Here is a 12,092-nt window from a genome sequence, read left to right on the forward strand (position 1 = left end):
GCTGGGACAATCTAATTAGTGAGATTTATACCAATGATCATTGAAAACAACTATCGCTTATCTAATGGGAAAACACTCTTTGCCTCTCCTTTTCTCAAAGAACTTATTAGAAAGAAATCTACAACTTGATAGACTAGGGGCCAATTGATGACCCAGAGCTTCAGTAGGGAGATTGCACCTTGAACATATGGCTTTTTGGAGATTAGTCCTTTACTGACTGAGAGCCAGAAAACTTGGAGCTGAAGGAGATGCACTGAGCCCTTCACAGTCTTGAACACTGCCTCGCACTCTGTGATTCACATATGTATATGGATACAAAACATAGATGTAGGTTTAAATTAGGAGTACAGGCCATAATGGTGATTCTGGGATTCTGGGGGAAAAAAAAAAAAAGAAATCTGTGTTATTCCTCACATCCACATGCACTAAGGGAAGTGACATCAGCTTCCTAAGTAACACCTGAACAGCTAAATACTCATACCTGTGCTATGGCTGCACAAGCACAAACGATTCTATGGATGGAAATTAGTCAGGCAGGAGGCTTTGTCTGTAATTCTGTTGAAGAAGCTTTGCAATGCCATAGATAATGTTCTTCAGGTATACCATGCATTGTAAGGAGGGAGTTCATTGTTCCACTGAAGCCCTTCAGACCAACTCAGCAGAAAAAAAAAAAAAAAGAGGAGAGAATTTAAAGCTGCTTTTGTGAGTCTATGCATGCTTATAGTAGAGAACTAGACTACAAAAACCTGACAGGACGGGAACAACAGAAACAAATTTACGATGGAACTTTGGTTTGTAAACACACTACTGAGAATGCAAAAACAACAACAACAAAAAATAGACAGCTGTAAAATGCACCTTAGTAAGAGTAATGTGTTAATCATTATACCACTAGATTTCAGAATTAGGTTCTTCAATCAGAGTAAGTGGATAGATTTAGGCTGATAGTTTTGATACCACAGACGCATAATCCAGGGGGTTTATGGAGCTTCTTACATTGTCCTGTGCAAATACAGCACAAATACCACTCAGCAAACAGCAGATATCTAGAAAGATAACACATATAAATGGAAGTAATAGATCCTAATGTTTTTCTCCAACAGGCGCACATTTCTGGTTTACATTAAAATGTCATCTGTAGATGAAGATAAATTTACGATATTGAAATCTTCAGTAACTAAAGGGAATCAAAGAAAACTACACTACAGTCAGTTTTGCCATAAAAAGGTAAGAAACGTGTCTGGTAAGCTGAATTTCTAATGTCCTTTCTCTTAGAGTCTATCAGACAACTTGAATGAAACTGCTGCACCAAGTCACTCAAAAGTTGAATTAGAAATACAACTTTAAGAAGAAGCACAAACAGAAAAAGGTTAATTACACAAATATATAGTCATAATGAAAAGACAGAATTGACCCAAACATATATTCAATTTTTAAGTTAAAATAACTCTGGACAAATTTTTATCCCTCCCTTTTGCTAACATTCAGGTAAACTAATGACTTTTCCATGAATCATTCAAGGAAAATAATATCAGGCCTGTAGATTTTAATCATAGAACAAAATATATTTCATGGCATGAGAACTGTGTAACTTTAAGAATGAAGTTCAGCTTCCAGACTGAGACATAGAGCATAGCCGTAGACACATTAGTCATTTTAGATGCCTCACAGCATCACACTGCATTTCCAGTTTCTTCTCCTATTAAAAAAAAAAATAGATCATGAAGCTAATTCTTGAAGTTCATTTACAAGATGACATATCTTTAAAATGCACTATTATTGCAGATTACTTGCACAGGAAAAGTTGATTACTTCTCTTTATCCCCTACATATATGATTGGTAAGTGCATAATTAATTTTTAGCCATGTGTTTTTGCACAGCATGTGAATGAAACAGTAAGATGTCCACCTTTCCTAATGCAGTGTTTGGTTCTGTACAACTGCTTAAAGAACAGGGCTGTAGCTTCATGTTCCAGTCCACAGAGTGGTCAGCCACCCTGCAGGGACATACAGACCTATCCAGTGAGACACTATGGTGTTCACAGTTTACCTCCTGGCTCAGCTCCTCACTCTGAAAACTGAAGCTCTGAACTGTCTCCAAAACAAGGTTGGGTCTCAGCAGCATAATTTAGGCATAGTTTTGATTTGTTTTGTTTTGTTTTTCCCCAAAATTATTCATATAGAACTATTTGTTATGAATCATCCTCAAAACACAATCAGTTTCCACATAGTTATTCAGATGACTCAAAAGAAAGCTTATTTTGTTAGGAAACATGCTATTTTACTTCAATCTTGAGGTGGGAGGGAGGAGACAAAGTGATATGACATAAAGGGGATACAGCAAATTTATGAGGAATTTTGAAATTATACTGAAAGTGTAAAAAAGGCCTTGTAATGAAGTGTATGTTTAACTGGATACATTAAGGTGGCTAAAGTCAGATTTTTAGAAATTGCTAGTAATTTTGCATGCCTGCCTTTTGGTGCTCAGCTACCAACACTTCAATTAGGTTCTGGAAAAACATTAATATTTTCAAAATTGAATGCAAAAGAGTATTCTCAATATTTATTTTTGCCTATGTAATGCCCAAAGTTGTCCCTATATGTGCTGTAGACCAGCACTTTACAGTTGGCCAAAATGTGCCTGCACAACTCATGTATTTTGGTTGCAGGATGAATGCATGTTATAATTGGATTTTTAGATTTCTACATCCATTTCTGCAAATGGATGTAGTTCAAATCTGGTCAAGTAGTTTAAAACACAAGTGGAAAAAAAAAAAAAAAAGTTTTCTAAGCAATCTGAGAAAAATAACACCAAAAAAAAAAAAAGCAAACACAAAAACCAAACAAAAACCCAAACAAACAAACAAAACCAAAACCAACCAACCAATCAACCAACCAACCAAACAAAAACAAACAAACAAACAAACAGAAAGAAAATAAAAGCTTTGAATTCAGAGCCTCAGAGAAAGAAAAACCGTTTCAGGTGCATGATCATGTTGAATCTGGAGTATGTTGTCATTGCCAAGTGGCTCCTCTTATTGGTGTTAAATTGACTGGACTAGTGAGCTGCAGTATTGTTCATGCTAGTCATATGTATATACCTCCCCAAAAACGGAAAAATATAAAAAAAAAAAGGTGAAAGAATAACACGATGCATAAACAAAGCAGTCAGCTTTGTATAAAAGAAGATAATAATTAACCTGAGTAGTCAATGTTGCTCATTTTTTCCAGGTAAGCCTCTACCATTTGCCGTCCTTTCGATTATAAAGTTCACTGACTCTAAAAACCGCTCTTGGAGCCAGTGCTGCACTCTGAAATATGTCACATCATTCGAAGATGTTCAGGATAGATAATTAGCAGGTGACCTTTAAAGTTATCTCTAAACCTGTTCTAATTTATTTTAAAAGAAAAATAATAATACCGCATGTGTAAGTCATCTGTGTATCAAAACCAATCATCTAATGTAAATTCCAGTTCACCTTTAAGGATCCAAAGCTTTAAGCTTATTTACAGTTTTGATTTACTAGTATTTAGAGAAAAATATAGTTTAGCAAATCCTTTCTGAAGTTACAAATCACATAATACAATGTTTGCCTTCTAAATGCCATATTGAAGGAAGCTTCTCTGGCAGTCCAGAGTGTAGTACGGTGGTTGATTCCAATTTCTTAAGAATCCTTGGGAACCAGGATAGAGAGAAAGAGGTGCAGCACAGTCAGTCTCATGTTTAGAGCACACATTTCTGTACTTGTTTGCCTTCACTTTAACCACAACTTTTGACATGATGAAATGCCCTGAAGAATTATTTATTTGTATTGCACTGCATGTGTCGTCTTCATTATTTAAGAACCACAACATGCTTAGGAAAAAAAATTTGCTTTGATTACCTGTTTTTCCATCAGTGTTTTAATTTTATATATTTTCCACTTCAGCAAATTGTACTAAAAGTACAAAAATGAATGTAACAACCAGGTAGTTTCTGTTAAAAAATACAAATTAAAAAATTCATTGCATCAGACTGTTCTTCCTCTTTTCCTTTCTTACATATTGAAACAATCACCATACAAATACAAACATACAAAGATATCATTTTTATACACCCTAAACAGCTCAGCAAACAGTTCCATTTATTGTGCCTACATCTTAAGTGTTAAAGACCCACAGTGAGTTTGAATGTCTTAGGCTTGAAGACATTCTTTTTCATATAAGACAGTACTTTAAGACTAGAGAAGATATGAGATGTTCTAAATCAGCATGTGTTTGCTAATAAAGGTATTTTTATGAGGTGGATCCTGTGCCCGTGAAGAACAAGCAAAATGAAATTGCCCATGCCCTCATTAATGCCATATGGATCTAATATCTTCTACTGTCTTTGCCCTACCTGGATCTCAGATAAGAAGCTGAGACGGTTTTGTATAGTTGTGGTGCAAAAAGTAGATGGCAGAAAAAAAAAAAAAACAACAACATAACTTGGATATAGACAGCATAATTATTTTTTTTTCTCTAGTTCATATCATATTCAGCTATATCATATATGTGAATATATAAGATAGTAAGGCTCAAATTAATTTTATTTGTGTAACTATTACTGTGCTTCAAGTATTTTTTAATTTTAAGTGATTAAAAATACATGGATAATAGTATTAAATATAACACTACACTACAGTGGGCATATCATACATACACCAAATTAAATATGTCATGGAGATGGACTGGTTAGCATTTGAAATATATGCATCTCTTGTTAATATGATTCCATGCAGTCCTGATCAAACGCCCTGAGGAATGAAATGAAACCCCCACTTGACTTTGGGAGACTGGATCAGTTCCCACAGTGACCATACTGGGTCCTGACCACCCTCAGGCACTGCTCTGCAAAGGGCATCCCCTCAGGGTTGGAAATTAGTAGTTTGCATAGCCTGCACTATATAGCCTGGGCTGCACATCTCACACATGCTTAACTTCGATCTGAACAGCAACATGGTTACTCATCTGCTCTGAAGATAAGCATACTCAAAGCCTTTTGCTTGGATCTTGCCTGTGGGTGCTGACTGGAAGGTCAGTTTGAGTTTAGTCAGGATCTCCTTGTTTATCCACCTTTATTTGATTTCCTGCATGGATATGGACCATTTTAGAGCTTGGAGGAAGTGTTTTTTGAAAATAACCATGTGTCCAGCAAACCACTTCTTCCCAGTACCATCTCTCACAGCATTCTGCCAGGCACATCCATGAACTGGAAAAAGTCTGCTCTCCTTAAGTCACACATCAAACTGAATCATTACAGTAGATAACCACCTTCCTTTTTTATAAAGCATACACTGTCATTTCCATAAGGATGGACTTATAACTGTAGCATGTATAGACTCAGAACTGCTCTAAGTTGCTCTGGTTGCTAATGGAGAGTTAGTGGCTTGTGTTAGTTGAGCAAAAGCAAGTAGTCCCTAGGTTATTGGGAAGACCTCTTTTCCACAGTAAGCACCTGGTTTGGTTTTTGATTTCTTCAACCCTCTTCATCCTCAAAGGCAGGTGATGACATGGTTAAAATATTATCTATGTATGATGTGAAGCACCTGCTTCATGGACACTGGAAATCCTGATGTTTTGTGGAATATATGAGCAAATACTCATCTACGAGCATTTTTGTACTGACATAGCACATGTGTAGAGCTGGTTTTCTACAGTTATCTCTAAATGTAGATAATGAAGATCGTTCTTTCTAGATTATTGTTATTATTCTCCATGATATCTTGATCTCTATTATAGACCATAGATGGAATTATCTAACACTATTGCTTTTTATCATAGTTATCATCATGTCTTATTGACCTGTTTGATAGGACAGAATCTGGAAGAGACAGATTTCCTGTCCCAACTAGCAACTGATAATGTACTCATTGAACACACAATATTTCTAAACACTAGTAAGGTATCTGTTGGGATATCTTGAGCTGTTGTTCTCACTTTATGCACTGGGTTTTACTAATTACTGAGGAAAAAGTACATATTGTATTTAGAGTTGATGTTTGGATGTTTAGTATTCACCCAGTTACACCTCTCACTTCATTGTCTTAACTGGATGATTCGTGGTAATATAAACTTGTACTTCAATTTGCACCCTTGTAGAATGAGAAAAAATATTTCAACACAGTGTTCAAAAGTTTAGGTAAATATATTCAAATATTTCATACTTAGACCTTTGCTCCCATACCCCAGCGATGTCAGCTTAATTTCCTTTCAGAGAACAGACATTTCTAGTTCATGTAGTACCAAACACATTCTCAGTCCTAAACAAGTTCTGAAATACATGACATCAATGTAAGCACTAAGAATAATACCCATAAAAACAAATGAGAAGGATTTTAATGAAAATTTCTGCATACATTTTAGCATCTAAGAGTCTTCCTAGGAAATAAATTTGCAAAACAAATTCTCTAGTCTCAGTTTTCAGAAGAGTTAATTATCAGCTAGGAGACTAATGTCTCACCACATGCAAAATGTTAAGAAAGTCAGAAAACAACATTTATGATTTAGATTAAATATTATAGCTCATGATAATATAGATATATTCTATGGGAGTAACAATTTACAATGCTCTTTTTTCTTTTTGGCTATATAAACATCAGCTGCGTTTTGGTTTTTTGGCCTTCTTCTGTTTAACAAAAATAGCAAAATTTACCACAGCAATTCAGAAAGAAATAAATTTGTATTTTACTCCTTGCTGTATAGTTTCAATATAAGATGTCAAGAACAGTTGTAATGGTTCAAGCCAGAGGGCTGTTTAGCATAGGATCCTGTATCTCCAAGGTAAGCCAATAATGGATACTCAGTAGAAACACATACAAACCAGCACAAGTACACAGAAGGAGCCTATTCCTTTTATACTGCAGCTAACAATATTTTGTGAGTTTCTTGAGCTGGTGATTGCCTGCAAACCATCATCTTCAGTTGATACCAATGCACGAATATGTCTAATTGTTATCTGAATCCCCCAACAGATTCTGGCTAGAAGTTTCTTCATATCATTAAGAATTGGATGAAAAAACTTTTTCATTATATTAAAATTTTCATCCTGATGATATTATTGGATACACTTAATACTGAGTGGAAAATGGTGAATGCGTGTTTCCTATTAACTCTTTCATTTTGTAGTCTCAATCATCTCTTTACTGAGTTGAAAAACTCCAGTTCACTTTTCCTCCATTCATAAGGAAGCTTCTCATGTATTCAAAAAAGAAGTTGGTTGGTTAGTTTTAGTTCAGCAAGGTGCTCATCAAAATAATTTCAACCTGATCTCCTAAGATTTTATATCTAATTTCCAGTGTTTCTCCTACTTTCATGACTTTTTAAAATACTCACAAAATGTGTAATTTCCAAAGAGTGTTCCTCTTTTGGTACCATCTATTAGTTTGCTGTTAAGCTCCACCAGTTACGGTGCTTTGTTTCTTTTGGAGGTTTGTTTTTTTTTTTTTCAGTTGGGTATATGCATAAGCACTGAACCACTGGTGTGTTAATGTAAGCACTCTGAGATTCACTTCTTTAGCTGCAACTTTTAATGTCTTTGTAATTAGCGTTCTTATTTTAATTGAATTTCCTTTTTTTTTTTTAAAAAAAAGGTAGAAAATAATATATGCATTTTTATACGGCTCCTTTCATCCAACTAAGATAATGAATTTTATACCTTATACTCACTACGACTGTTCTTTTTTAGTAGATACATCTAGAACTGTGCCATTGCACTGCCTAGAAGAGAATCAAGGATTACTTCTGTTCTTAAAAGTTTTCTGAATATTCTCCAAAACCTGGGTTTTTTTAATTAAAAAACATAGTCTCTATACTATGTCTCTAAATGACCTTTATCTTGTTTACTTGGATAAATGACCAACCTAAAGGATCTAATTTACTATTGCTGCTCCTTTACAGCTTTGTTAATCCCTCTTTACATTTTGTGGTCATAGCTGCTATGAGTCAGATTGCCAGTTGTTTAGTTCTCTGAACAGTTCCTATTTGGGCATGGAAGTTAAGTTAATTTAAACTGGATGGTGCATATTGACAGTATTAACCTATTTACTTCAATTATATATATTTTTTTAGTATATACCATCCTCTATAATTATATAAAAAATAAGCAGGTGTATGTTCATGTCAACTGATCTACAAAGTATATGGAACTTCCCCTGTAAAGGGAGAATCCCAGCCTGGATCACATCGTGCATAGTTACCTTGAAGGCCATCCTTCTGATGCTTCTCCAGACAGAGCTGCCTTCTGACATGTAAGAAACCCGGAAAGGGTAAGTCTAGTGCGGAGCTTTCACAGAATCACAGAATCACAGAATGTTAGGGATTAGAAGAGACCTCAAAAGATCATCTAGCCCAATCCCCCTGTCAGAGCAGAAACACTTGAATGAGGCTACACAGGAATGTGTCCAGGCAGGTTGTGAATGTCTCCAGAGTAGGAGACTCCACAACCTCCCTGGGCAGCCTGTTCCAGTGTTCTGTTACCCTCACTGAGAAGGAGTTTCTTCTCAAATTTAAGTGGAACCTCTTGTGTTCCAATTTGAACCCATTACCCCTTGTCCTACTATTGGTTGTCACCGAGAAGAGCCTGACTCCATCCTCCTGACACCCTTTAGATATTTATAAACATTAATAAGGTCACTCCTCAGTCTCCTCTTCTCCAGGCTAAAGAGACCCAACTCCCTCAGCCTTTCCTCATATGGGAGATGCTCCACTCCCTTAATCATCTTTGTTGCCCTACGCTGAACCCTCTCCAGCAGTTCCCTGTCCTTCTTGAACTGAGGGGCCCAGAACTGGACACAATATTCCAGATGTGGTCTCACCAGGGCAGAGCAGAGGGGAAGGAGAACCTCTCTCAACCTACTAACTAACCCCCTTCTGATACACCCCAGGATGCCATTGGCCTTCTTGGCCACAAGGGCACAGTGCTGGCTCATGATCATCCTGTTGTGCACCAGGACCCCCAGGTCCCTTTCCCCTACGCTGCACTCTAATAGGTCATTCCCCAATTTATAATGGAAGTTGGGGTTGTTCCCACCCAAATGCAAGACTCTACACTTTCCCTTGTCATATCTCATTAAATTTTTCCCCGCCCAACTCTCCAGCCTGTCCAGGTCTCGCTGGATGGCTGCGCAGCCTTCTGGTGTGTCAGCCACTCCTCCCAGCTTGGTGTCATCTGCAAACTTGCTGATAGTACACTCTGTTCCCTCATCCAAATAATTGATGAATATATTGAATAATACTGGCCCCAGTACTGACTCCTGAGGCATTCCACTAGAAACAGGCCTCCAACTATACTCTTCCCCACGGACCACAACTCTCTGGCTTCTTCCCTTCAGCCAGTTCACAGTCCACCTCACTACCTGATTGTCCAGACCACACTTCCTCAGTTTAGCAGCAAGGATGCTGTGGAAGACTGTGTCAAATGCCTTACTGAAGTCAAGGTAGACCACATCCACTGCACTGCCATCATCCAGCCACCTGGTTATGTCCTCATAAAAGCCAATGAGGTTGGTCAAGCATGACTTCCCCTTGGTGAAGCCATGTTGATTGCCCCTAATGACCCTCTTTGCCACCCAATAAACTTCCCACAGGAGGTTGTTTGAAGGCAAGTAGAAGTAGAAGTAGAAGTAGAAGTAGAAGTAGAAGTAGAAGTAGAAGTAGAAGTAGAAGTAGAAGTAGTAGTTCTTCAACTGTGAACATACAGATTGCTGAATCTCTGAAGCACCAACCATAGCACACTGAGTATCTTTATTTAGTAAATTGCAAAATAATATCATTAGACCATGAAAGGATGAAGTATACACTTTTGATATTTCGCACATTCATTTAGAGTACATTTATAAACAGAGGGTCTAGAAATGTTTCTTTCCCTGTGTATGTGTAAAAAGGAATAGTGCTTTGCCAACACAAATATGGAGGCCAATAATATGTTGAAGCAAAATAATTTTAAGACAATGAAGCTAAAGCAATCTGCTTTCTGAGTGTTTCTCTCTCTCCATAACCAGCACTTAGAATTATGTTGAAAAATCTGGACCTTCCTGACTCATGGATGCCAATTTTCAGGCACACCCATAAGTTTCTGAAGTCTCATTCATATGCTAGACAAATTACACAATTTGAGCTAATCATGTACAACTCTTCATGTTGTTCGTGGTGCCAGACTGAATCTGGAGTCGCCCAAAACTAAATAATTGTAAATAATTCAAGAAGAGGATCAAGGGATTCTCACTTAAATGAAGCTACAATAGAACACATAATCCCTAATTAATTTGTAACCTGAGTAATTATAAGCATTTTGGAAGACCAAAGTTTTTTTCTGTTTGCATTTAATGTACAGGAAAAAAAAAGGAATGCGGCTCTACATATTGTTTGTAATTGCATGAAATGTTTTTAATAGCATGTGTATATATTTCATCCGGATTTTTTATAATTATAATTTGGTTTACTTCTTTTGCTACCTCTTTTTGTGTGATTCTGCATCACTTCTGGCTGGGCTGAAACATACTGCACACTTGGTTTTCAGAGTCATTTTTTAAATTGTTCGTATAGTTTCTGTTCCTCAATGACTAAGTTTTGTTCATACTTTTGAAAAGTAGCAGCTGCCCAGAGTTGCAAATGTCTAATTTTGAAGCAGAGGCATGAAAGCTGAGTGCTGGAATGCTGACGTGGCTGGTTGGTGCTCCAGCCAGTATTCTGACTATTTACCGACAGCTGAGGTGACTATAAGTCCACTTTGCATGAAAGGGGTCTTCTCATATTTCTTAGAGAAGAGAATTTAGCACGTATGCGCACGCGTCTTCAGTAATTCTCTTCTGAACAATTGAGAACTTATGTTGAGTCAGACAACAGTGTGCAGACTACGTAAATGTATTATTTATGAGTAGGGCTCAGGACTTTGGGAAACACACAGGCAAACATGTTCCAGGTCCTTAGGAGCTTACATGTCTAATAGCAGACCCGACAAAACCAGTGGGAGCTGCAAACAATAGAAGGAGAAATGAGAAAACACACAGATGTAGTTTTCAAGATCAAAGGTAAATCAGGTACTTTGTCATATGTCTCCTTCCAAAATATTTCCTCACTCTGCTAAGTAATCTGCTCTAAGCCAGTGCCATTTTCCTCTCATGGCAGAAAACCTCTGAACTACTTTCAAAAACATATTTTTTAGTCTCCAACTTGCAGCATGTCCAAGTTGTCCCACACGTATTTTGCCCCACTCCTCACCTTGCCGTGGATTTCACATCCCATGGAGAGAATCTCTCCATGGTTTCTCAGTTCTCGCAGGGCTAATATCCCATGAGTAAAAGAAAAAATACCACTCTGAAGAACGTCCATATCTGATCCCACGTGATTTGGATGTCTGAATTCCTCCTTCTATATTAAGATGTGTCAAAGACCAATTATTTCAGTTGGAAAGTAGTGAGGTTATGGCACTTTGTTGCCATGTTGAAGGTTAGGGGTGGCTGAACTTTCAAGATTATTATTTTCTACTAGAATTAATAATACTTATGATCATAACCTAACCTAAATCCAAACATTTAAATGGCTGAATTGTATAGATGGTTGGTAAAACTTTAAAATTTATAGACGTGGGCTAGATATAGTAGAATAGGGAATTTGTAATTTTGTTTTCATGGCAAATAGGGAATGTTTGATCTAAATTTATGTTTAATATTAACCCTATTGATGAGTCTTCAAATGTCAGTGACCAGTCAGAAGGTTTAAATGTCACTGAAGCCCCGCTAATGAATTTGCAATTTTGACATCTGTGCAAGAATATAGTCAAAAGTATGCAACTTTACAGTTCTTGAAAGTCTCAATTCATACAAATTCCATAGCTTCTTCCTAGTAAAACTCCCAGAACGGTCAGTCTTTTGGAACATGAAGTACAAAAATTAATACGAAGTACCCTGTCAGCAACTGACCTATAGGAAACTCTTACTGCTTCTTGTGAGACCACATTTTTCCTCTCCCTTCAGTGTTCTGCCCTCCCCATCTAGAGAATAATCACAAAAGCATTTGAGTCACTTGTACAAAGATCTTATGTGAACAAAAGAAAGGGAAGGATACTCAGGTAC

Source organism: Patagioenas fasciata, chromosome 1 (assembly GCF_037038585.1).
Source record: "Patagioenas fasciata isolate bPatFas1 chromosome 1, bPatFas1.hap1, whole genome shotgun sequence".
NCBI lineage: Eukaryota > Metazoa > Chordata > Aves > Columbiformes > Columbidae > Patagioenas > Patagioenas fasciata.